Raw genomic sequence first — 11,956 nt, forward strand, 5'->3', positions numbered from 1 at the left:
GTTCATACATTCCAAAACATTTATCTTACAAAAATAGTCATTGTTTTATCTTAAGATTCAAAAAATTTCCATTTTAATGGCATCTATTTCATTTTCGAACAATTCCTTCCCTTAATTACTTTGAACGTAAAATTTTTAAAAGTATTAAAATTCATTCAGAGGAATTAACGTAATTCATTAAGAGGAAGTCTGGCTGGCTGGCTGTCCGAATATGATGCACGAAATTACAAAACATAAAGAGCTAGGTAAATAAACTTCAGTATAAATATTTAATATCTTAACACTTTCAACGCTACCGACGAGATATCTCGTCTAAAAGTCTCGGACTAAAATTTATCTCTTATGCCAGTTTAGATAGGTTGAACTTTTAAATACATATCTGAAGAATACCTTTAAGACCTTTACCTAGCATAAGAGACAAATTTTAGTCCACAGAAACCTGTAATTGGAAGTATCAGAATGACGAGATATCTCGTCAGTTGCGTTGAAAGTGTTAAGTAAAGATATGAATTAAATTAAGAATGAAATCTGTCAAGGGTTTGATCATCTGTCTTTTCGTAACTTTCATAAGTATACAATCTTAATATCTCAAAAACAAAAATACTTAAACATTTTTGGTATGTGAACATGTTACAGCTGTAGTTTTGCGTCAGATTTGGGTTTTAATCAGTTGGAAAAAGGAACTTCCAAAATACACATTTGGTTTTGTGTATTACCGAATCTCAGCTATAAATCACCAAAACAAACTGTTTCATAACTATTGTTTGCCAATGTCTTACGATTAATAATGCATAAGCGCATTTACTATTCGTTTCAGTATCCTGAGACGAGCGCTTTTGGACGATTCTATCTCACTAAGGGGTGAGACGTCGAAGGATATGCGCATTTTCGGAATTTACTTGATTGTTAAATGTAAACGCCTCCTCCTTTCATCTTTCCTCTCATTCCCATTTTGTCGAATTAAACCCATCCTAACGCAAGCGCAAAAGCGCGGAGGGTTTTACAATCCGTTGACAAACAATATAAGAGAATATGCGAGAAACTTTCATGGAGACCACTACCGCTGTTTAACATTTTATTTGCATTATCTTTGATGATAATCTAAATTATTTCTGCGATTGAATTGTTGATGACTGCTTCTTGTTTTCTGTGAAACGCTTTTAGTCAACAAAATATCTACATAACCCGTTCTGTTCTAGATTAATGATGTAAGATTCTGAACCAAAACTAGAGTTTATCGGTATTTTTTAAATAAAAGATAACAATGATAAAAACGTGCAAATTCAAAGAATTCAAATAAAGAATTTTATCAAAATCACGTGATCAAAGAAACAGGAAGTAGAGAAACACTTGATAAAAAAATATGGAGAAAAATTCTTTATTTTTTTTTTTGTCCAGAATTTTAGATAATGAAAATTTTTTGGGTTCGGTTTTAAAATATCAAAATATTTTAATTATAATTTTTAAAATAATTACTAATATAAAAATAATCATCGCTTTTTCGAATTCTTTGAAGAAAATTTCATTTGTCATGTTTATAGTTTAGCAAGTCTGATTTTCGATTATCGTATTTAGGATTTAGTTTTAATGTTTTATATTTAACTAGCCGCTCATGGCAATCAGCTTGTTCGCCCAGATTTTTTTAGTTTTTTAGCTACTCAATGGAATAAGGAATTAATTTTAAAAAAATTCACCTTGGTATTTTAAACGCCTGAAAAACATGAAATTAACTAATTCAATTGATAGGAAACTTAAAAAAAGCATATTAAAAAACAAAAGTGTAAGTGAAAATACGACTACTGAGTTAATAATTGTCAAAAGCACACAATTAAATGTTTCAATGGATGAGTTTAAATTCCATCATAATATTTAAAATTATTGTGCATCAGATTTAATTAAAATTATTATTAAAAATATAGGGATTATTAAAGGATAAAAATGAATGGAAATAAAATTGATATCATTGAAATGGTTATGTTATTGAGTTTTAAGATAATGACCATCAATTTCCATAGTTAAATCATAGCTATTACCACCTGGCTACGTTTAAGGCCATTTTCGCGCTTCATTAAACTTTATTTGAAGCTTATTTCTTGATTTCCTTTAGATTCTTCTTTCTTCTGAGTGAATTGAATTTTAATGACATGCCAAAACATTTCCAGTACCTTTCTAATGATATTTTGCACTTTCATTTATTAATTAACTAAGCGAAGCGTTGAATTTAATGCAGCTATAGTCATTTTCAATGAAGCAATCTGAATGATTGTTTGTTTACATTTGACTGTTGCCATTCGAAAATTAATAATGAGAATGACTTCTGTGCCACTGTACCATGTACATTAGCGTTTTATATATAGACGAGCCGCCTTTGGCGATCAGTTTGTTTTTCTAGATTGTTGGATTTTTAGACTGTCATTAATATGTGATGTATTTCTTTAAAAAACATTGCAATTTACTAAAACACAAGACTAAAACACAAGAATTCAATTAAAACAGTTTACTGCAAATTGCAAAGTGTGTATATCACGAAATAAAAGCTGAAATGAAAATCCTACTGCGGAATTAACGATTAACAAAAGCACGCGGTTGAATGTTTTGATGGAGAGTTACCACGATTACTTTTCAGGCAACGATTAAGCCTATTTTTGAACTTAATCAAACTTTTAATTTGAAGCCCCCCCCCTTTTTTTTTTCTTTTATATTTTCTTTTCTCTGCTGAATGTCCTGTTTGGTGACTTGTTGAACTATCCCAAGAATATTTCTAATAATAGTCTGCAATTCCATTAATTAGCTAAATGAAGTGTTTGAATCAGTACAGCTGTAAAAATATTCAATGAATAAAGCGGGCTTAAATTCGTATGATGTTTTGTTTATATTTGAATGTTGCCATTCGTTAATTAGTAATAAGCTCGATTTCTGTGTCACGTACGTTAGCATTTTATATGTAAAGATTTTAATTGTGGCTCGATAGCTCATTTCTAAACTACTAGTATATAATTAAAAGTGGAAATACACTTCAAATGATGTAGAACTGTATTTTATGCTGTCTGATTCAATAAATGCACTGCTAAATTGATACATTCTAGAATTTATGCATTAGTAATGTCAGTAAACACAATAATACTTTATTTGCAAAACACAAAATCATTGTACAACTTATCTGGGGGCACGGCAGTACCCCCGCCAAGTCGAGGAAAAACAAGCGGCACGACCGTACCATCCTTTTCTCGAAGCAATTCAGGCCATTTTCGACCCCCTATAACTTCGTTGTATATAAAACTAGAAGCCGAATTTTCAGTAACCAAGCAGGCATGATATAAAAACGGTATATTTCAAATTCTATTAAATTTGAACTAGTAGTTTAAGAACTATAACTAGTCAAAGTTTGTGAATTTTGTCACTGACTGACTGATTGACTGACTGACCGATCATCAAAACTCTAAGGCGCTTCTAGCAGACATATAAGCTTCAAATTTAGCATGCAATTAGTGTTTAATGTATAATTCAAGGAAAAACTAAAATATGCGTGTAATAATGGACGAATCGATAAATTTCTCGAAGTTTCGAGCATTATCCATTTTGTCGGCAAATTCGTCGCCAAATGGTCGCCAAGTTTGTCACCAAGCTCTGGGATTACTGGCTCGACATCCGACAGCATCCAATGTAGATTACTGTAAAACGATCTTTCTTATGATGACACTATTCACGCTGGGAAGCAAAATTACAGGTTTGTAACAATATCTAATTTGAAATAATTCAATTTGAAGCTGCAAATGCAATGGTTGACTTTCAGAGAATCAATCTGGTAGAAGAAGAGCAAACTGATCTTCAAAGTATGATCGCAAAACTTAATGCCGATCAAAAAAAGAGTCTTCGATGTGATCACAAATAAAATGGACACAACTGTTAATAACGCTGACGTTTTACGCTGTTTTGTGAGTGGAACTGGTGACACTGGAAAGAGCTTTTTAATAAAAACTCTGAAAGTTTGGGTTAAGACGTATTTAAACAAAAAAGTAGCAGTTAGTGCTCCAACAGGAATAGCTGCATTCAATGTGAATAGATTGACTATACATAGACTATTGCAGCTGCCTGTAGAACACAAGAAAACACCGAAGTACAAGTCACTTTCTGATGAAGTGCTCCAAGTTCTGAGATCGGATTTGAAAGAAATAGTGCTGTTTATCATAGACAAAGTCTCGATGAGAAAAACTGTAGCTGAAGCTCAAGAAGTAGTACCGGAAAAGAAAAAGAGGAAGACTACATACAAAAATAAGAAAAGGACTATCTACAAAAAGAAATAAGATGCCATCAAAAACATAACGTAAAAAAAACCAAGTCTCGCAACTTATTTCTTCCATCGTAAAAAGTTGTGAGATCCATGTAATACCAAGTCAGTCCATTTATTCAGTCCCTACTTAAGGGTCCTTCTGTCTTAAGTTATTACGTAATTAGCTAACCTAACAACATCTTATAGTGGCCATATCAATATTAAAAATCTTTTATGGTTTGAATAAATAGATGGACTTGGCCATCGCATGAAAACACAATGTATCTTTACATTAAATTAGATTACATTAATATATTATATTAAATTAGATTGTTTAGTGCGATTGCCAAGTCAATCTATTTATTCAAACCATAAAAGATTTTTAATATTGATATGGTCACTATAAGATGCTGTTAGGTTAGCTAATTACGTAATAACTTAAAACAGAAGGACCCTTAAGTAGGGACTGAATAAATTGACCGACTTGGTATTACATGGATCTCACAACTTTTTACGATAGAAGAAATGAGTTGCGAGACTTGGTTTTTTTTACAAGTTATGTTTTTGATTGCATAGTTTTAAAGCGATAATATTCTTAATAAGATAAATTACAATACACGACGAGTAAAGATTGATAGAGTTATGAAGTTTTGAGTAAAATTATTTTATGTAATTTTAAATCATTTAAATAATCACTTCCAAGAAAATTAGGTAATAAATGAATGGCATTTTCTCTAAGATAGCTTGGATTCACCTAAAGTAACGAAATTCAAAGTTTAATAACTCGGTTTAAAGTTAATAATAACTTAGTTTCAGAGGGAATATTGTACTGAAAAAAATTTTGCAGTCGTTAAAAAATTTGAATTCAAGATTTTGATGGATCTTCATGTCACATAAATTCAAAAAACACATTTTTTGGAATTATGACTGTCTGTCTATGAACCCGATAATTAAAAAAACTCTGAATTTGACGGATGGAATTTGATATATATATTTACACTGCATTTACAGACTTTTGTCAATTTTGAACAAATTTTATGCAGAGGAAATCTGTCTCACCGACTATCTGGATATGAGTTAATACGATAACTACAAAACGACGATATTTAGATCGATAAAATGTATTAAAATATTTAACATCTAAAGCATAGATAAAACTTAAATAGAAAGCAAATCCATCAAGATTTGACCGTCAGTCGCTGTAATGCTGTGACAAATGCTGTAATTTCACAAGTATTTAAACGCAAGAGGGCGTTTATCAGAAAAGTATGTAAGAAATTTTAGAAGAGCACTTGTGGCGGTTTGTGATGCGCGAGGATAGAACCTGGGACCTTGTGGTTCGCAACCCAGTAACATGACCACAATACAAAAGCAATTGCTTGGGCAGCGTAGCTGTTAACTGGCTTATAAGGTTTTACTACACACTCGGTCCTATTTTACTCCAACCGCAATGAAGAATCGCTGTGTGAGGTGGACTCAGGATATATTTCGAAGAGTTTCAATATATACCTATGAATGACTCACCTCAAAATTTTAATAAATTAAAAAAATATATAAAAAATTTAGACAATTCATCTAAACTTTTTATCAATATGGAGTTATCAGATGTTACCATTGACCAAACATAATAGTTTAACTTTCCAATAATGCCGTTTAAATTCTTGTTCGGTAAACATCATCGTCTAAATCTGTTAATAGACATTTAGCAGACGGTTCCTTTTCAGACATTTTATAACTGCTACCATTTTTATTTCTGTTAAAATGTTATTAAAAAGTAAAAGCAAACGATTTTTTTCTTTGATAAACATATTTTGTTAATATTATTTCGTTTATTTTTTGTATAATAGCTGATGATCCATTGTAAACCTTCTGGAATCTGGCAATGCTTGTAATATATGCTGTTAAGTTGAAAGAATAAACAAGCCGATGGAATTCTAAATTGCGTGAAGTATTATTTTAGTTCTAAGAATTTAAGATGCTCTGCAAGCTATAGTTTGAAGCTTAAGAAAACGGGTAGTTTTCTAAAAAGCATGCAAAAATTATAGAACTAATTTTCCTTTGTTTTAAAGGTATTTTGAATATAATTTTTTGTCCTTTTAAAATTAAAACATTTTTGCAATGAAATTCTTCTCAATTCGATTGTTTTGTAATTTTTACTTCCCTGTGTACAAAATAAAAAATATTGTTAGCAATACAAAGTGCTGCAATCGTCACAAAGTTCGAGTCCGAGATTGTTGACGAATCTCTACTTTTCAAACGCCCCTGAATTCGAAAAATTTGTTTTCGGAATTATTTCTGTTTGTCAGTGAACTCGATCATTCAAACACACTGTGAGCTAGAGTGATAAAAATAGGTATAGAAACCTTACAGAAAATTTATAGTTTCCATAATTTTTTTTCCTTTTTTTTTATAAAATGTAATTTATTCAGAGGAAGTCTATCTGACCGATTGTTCCAATCCAATGGTTACAAAAGGAATTAGCGAGGTAGATAAAATTTTGTATGCAGGTTTCATGTCTAAACGGAGACCAATACAAAATATTGAAACAAAATTCATCAAGGCTTAACCGCCTGTCAGTCTGTATTTTCGCATGCATGTAAACGAAATGATTCAAAAATGCAATGATTTAAATAAATTAATTTAGTATATCGTCTTGTAAATACAATTGTAATTATATCTAAAATTTTAGTTTCCATCGGCCAGAAAAAAGGTGTCCGAAATACATTTTTGACTTTTGAGTCGTGTATTTACTACATGCCAGGGATTAATCGCCAAAAATTTAATTAAATCTCAATGATCACGCGACGTATTCAATAAAAATGCTAGATTTGCGTCAAAGATCATATTTTATAACTATTGTACGCCCTTGTCAATCAAGGATTCATAGCCTTACCCAAGATCCACAATGTTATGCGGTTCGATAATATCTTTAATAGAGAGAAGAAAATTTTAAACAACTTTATGACAGAGATGGAAGGGTATAATCTTAATTAGAGGTTTAGGGAGAGTTAGTCACATATTTCTTTCTTTATTAAAGCGATTATGTATACGAAATAATTTCCTACACAGTCTTTATTCACTAATTTTCAAAAATTTCATCATATATATATATATATATATATATATATATATATATATATATATATATATATATATATATATATATATGTAATGATATTTTAAACTCTTAATTTAATCCAAATTAATTTCCAAAACTTTACCTTAATTTAGCCCTTCCTAACTTCATTCTAAAATATTCTATTATTTCGTGATCCAATTCCACTTTCGGTTTAATTAATCCCTTTGTAAAAATAATGCGCTATTAGTACTAAGTATCAAATGAAAGTGATACTTTTGCCATTGAAAAGGTGTCAAAGGTCAACACATGTATTCCTTTGGCACCTGGCCAGAAATCCTATGTTATATAAGACTAGTGATCATTTGTTCGTCCCTTTTTTGCCTTCTGTGTTTTGTTACGCGCTGTGCCTCCTTGTTAATAATTATGCTTTCTCGAAATGGATATCAGCTCGAAACTCTGACGCTGGCATTAATAGCCTTGTTTTTCCCTTTCAAAGGCTCATTGTTCATTTATGCGAATATAAACTATTCATTTTTTTTTTTTTTCATTTTGGGAAATTTACGTTTGATATGATACACTGATAAAATATTCGTTTCTAAAGTGGGCAGCAATATTATAATTTTAGTTTTAGAGATAGGCTTCAGTTCCTATGCATACCTCAACAATCAACTCAAATATAAGAATCAAAACAATAACCCAAATAATCATTCTTTTAAATTGTTAAGAGATAGAGATATACAATAGAAATACGATATTTCGTTGGCATATTATCCCTGGTCTTACGAATCAAAAGTAAAAATGAAAAAAAAAATAACCTTTCAGTCGCAAATAAAGAAAAAAAAATGATATTTTAATGCAAAAGAACTAAAACAAGTTGCATTTTTGCATCTTGGTATACTGAGAAAATAATGTAATCGTCAAAAAAAAAAATTCGACCTGGAGATTTTGATAAATCTTCTGCTTTTAGATCATCTTGAGCGAGAAAACGTATTTTTGGAATTATGTTTATCTGTCTGTCTGTCGCATCATTTGTTATTTTGATTATTCAAAAGAACATTAAGATAAGTCAACCATCTAACTCTCCGACCCGCCCGAAGGCACACGGATTTAAACCATAAAAATTGAATGACCGGACCGCCGCAACAGCAACATTGGCGGGAACTGTGATTGAGTCTTAAGAGCCGTCACCGGCCACGGTACAACCCTCCCCGAAGGAAGTACGCCCCGTCATCGATGGGAGGAGCCAGATCCCCCACTATTAGTGTACCCTCCAGGGTGGCGGGATCCAACCACCATACCGGAAGGGACTAGCACATTAAGATAAAAAGAAGAAAATTTGTGTGCGATCTTTGCATTCATTTTATAGATTTCTATTTAAAAATTTTTTAATAAATTTTAAAATTTTAAGCGCAATTTATACACAGGAAATTAATCTGTACGCAATAGCGGTTTGGGGCATTTTGCCGCCCAAGAAAAGAAAAATTATATAAACTTTTTTTTCTTATAAGTTACTCAATTAGCAAACTACTACATTTTAAAGTCAATTATATGTAAATGACTTATTTATGTTATTTTTTTGTTTTAACTTAATATAGTTTCAAACTTTATAACTAATTAATTATTTATTTATTTTGGCTGCAAAGCATCCATATTTGTACACAATATTAACAATTTGATTTATTTTAGGTTAATTTTTTTGCTTTATTTTAATAACTTTTCAAAATTTATAACTAATAATTTATTTATTTACTTTGATTGCAATGCATCCATGTTTGAGCGCAGTGTTAATGTATTTAAGTAGACACATGGTATTTAGGAAGACTTTTATAAGTAGATAATGTAATAAAAGTATAAGGATCTGACAAAGTATAAATAATATCTCAATTTCCTATAATTAAAACAAAGTAATTTGTAATTCTTTTGTAATTTTTATTTATTTGTCCGCTCCCGTCTTAGTTTAGCGACTCCACGCAACAGCCTAATCGAAAATCCGCCATAGTCTGTTTTCATAGAGTGTCCAAATAGAACTGAATCTGATGATTAAAATAAACATGATAATTAAAAAACGTAGAGCTCAAGATGGCTTAAAATTTTTACTAAATTCGATCGGCAAAAAAGTGTTCAAAATACATATTAGAACCACAGATTCTGTAAAAATGTTGGATTCATAAGAACGATTTATATTTCCTCACTAGTGTTACTTTCTCATGTGTGTTGTATACGGAAAATTTTGTTATCGTCAAAAAATCAGAACTCGAGATTTTTTCACGAATCTACTCATTTAAAATTTCCATCAGTTACAAAAACACATTTTTGTAAAATGTCCGCCTGTCTGTGACAAAGATAACGCAAAAACGCTTTCAGCTAGACGGATGAAATTTGGTATAGAGTTTTTACACCCTATTCGTAGAATTCTATCAAATTTTGAGCAAAATCCATTCAGATGAAGTCTATCTGGCTATTCGAATATAAGTTAACACAATAACTACGAAACGAAGAGATCCATGTAAATAAAATTCGACACACTTATTACCATTTATAGAGTGAACATCTATCAAATTTTGAGCCAAATCCAACTAGGGCTTGACCATTTCTGCTCTGTTGACCATTTCTGCAGAAATAAGTAAAAGCTATAAATTAAAAGTGCAAATATATGAATATATCAGATTCGGTATATGATTTTACGACGGCAAGTGTAGTTTTGTTCATATTGCTTTATTTCGTTTGACTGGAAAAAATGCGTCTAAAACACAACTTCGATTTTCAGATACTATTAACCTATTCCAGGGATAAACGCCATGATATGATATATTCAGTAAAAATGCCAAATTCACGCCAAAGGTTAATATTTCGTAACTATTGTATGCCAATACCATTCAAGGCATACCCTCAGATAACGCTATTATTAGAAAGTTTAAGATTAATTTTTGGAGAAACCACTCCCAATGGCTTAAAGTTTGTTAAATGAGGTTACACTCCTCTTTTAAAATACCAGAGCTTTGACGCTAATATAAGATCTTGACTCAATTCGTTGCTCATTAGAGGGTTTTATTTAACATATTGCCGCCATCAGAACATCAACATTTATTGCTTGGTCTTGCTCACATGAAGCTAACGATTTTTCAAAATTTTACAACGAAGAGGTGCTGCGGTGCCACAGTGCTGTGCTGATTCATTTTATTTAATCTTTCATACCTCCTTAATAATTTCAATTTTGTTTTTAACGCTCAAGTCATTTCTCCTTTATCCATTTTGATTTTGTAATTATGTCGCAGGCAGCAATCATGGTTTATGGTTATTAAAATTTCAACCCACACCAGGCAGTAGAGCTGTCTTTTTAAACCAATCCAGACAATTCTAATCCAGATATAAAAATATGGAGAAAATGACTGCCAGATATTCCTTACACGTGGTGCAAGAAATATCTCGAATTTCAATCGTTAATACTGGTTGAAAATGAAAGATAATCAATTTTTTATTTCAAAACTGACGATATAAAACAATGTAGTAATCACACTAAACAAATATATTTGCGTATATTTGAACACTGTTGGTTCAAGGTCACAGAAGTTTGATTCTGTAAATCGAATTATAATATCATCTGCGATCACATTAAACGGTGTCCACTGTATTGCTACTATCTTTCATTAATATACAGTGTTATTATAAATAAATATCACAATTTTGCATTCTGTCAAAAGAAAACAAAACAAAGTACAACCTATTGTTCATCAGAAAGCAAAAATAAATAGTATCGCCTTGATATCCTTCGTATTTTTTGAAAGGGTTTACAATGAACACTTATAAATGTATGGAATTTAAACTTTCAATTATTATTTGTAATTTCCAACGAACAACAAGTGCTTTGTTTTGTTTTTTAATAGTCTTGCAAAGTAGGGATATTCATTTGTAATCATTCTGTACTTCGTATATAAGAAGAATTAAAAGATAATAAATGAAGATAAATACCTGTTAACCAGATAAATCCCTGTTGATAGAACAGAAAGCGAAGGCAAATTCCATTTCTCACAAACTAAAAAGTAAAATGATTATAACCCCATCGTTATTTCTTCCTCCTATTTCTTTAGAATCAGGGCAATAAGAATGAAAGAAGGTGAAAAAAGAGCATCTAATTGGAAAGCAGGTCGTTGCAAAGCAGAGAACTTTCCAACGAGTTTATACGTGCGGGGTTAATAAACTTAAAGAAGATCCGAACCTTTAGTCGGTGACATCGTACACGATAAGGTTTTATCGGTTCTTTTTGTTATTTTTTATAGCAACAATGACGTGCGCACAAAAATGTAAATAATATCATCGCAACGCGCATGCGCGTAAACATGGTAAATAAAACCATAAAAACTGTTTTTGTTAATATGTTAATCGAATTGTACATACAAGATATACGCACATTTTTTTTTTGTAGTTGTTGTTTTTTGTTAACAAGATTCTATTTGGATTGTGATGTGGTCCATATTCTGACCTGTTGTCCTAATTATACTTCTGATCGTTTGACTCACTTTTTGTCATCTATTTTGAATTTGTAGAGCTCGGTAGGTGAGGAACCTCATAAACCAAAACTTTTTTAACTTTTAAAAGCCATTGGGTTT

At 31.0% G+C, this 11,956-nt stretch overlaps 1 protein-coding gene across 1 annotated transcript in view; it reads right to left on the reverse strand.

The window, feature by feature from the left end:
* LOC129971058 (zinc finger protein 354A-like) overlaps positions 1-11,499 on the reverse strand; it is a 31,029-nt gene extending 19,530 nt beyond the window's left edge. The window contains exon 1 of the mRNA XM_056084528.1: positions 11,319-11,499. The gene's annotated coding sequence lies outside the window, so the exon portion shown is untranslated. The remainder of the gene's footprint in view (positions 1-11,318) is intronic.
* Between the last annotated feature and the right edge of the window lie 457 nt (positions 11,500-11,956).

The sequence above is a fragment of the Argiope bruennichi genome, chromosome 6 (assembly GCF_947563725.1).
Source record: "Argiope bruennichi chromosome 6, qqArgBrue1.1, whole genome shotgun sequence".
NCBI lineage: Eukaryota > Metazoa > Arthropoda > Arachnida > Araneae > Araneidae > Argiope > Argiope bruennichi.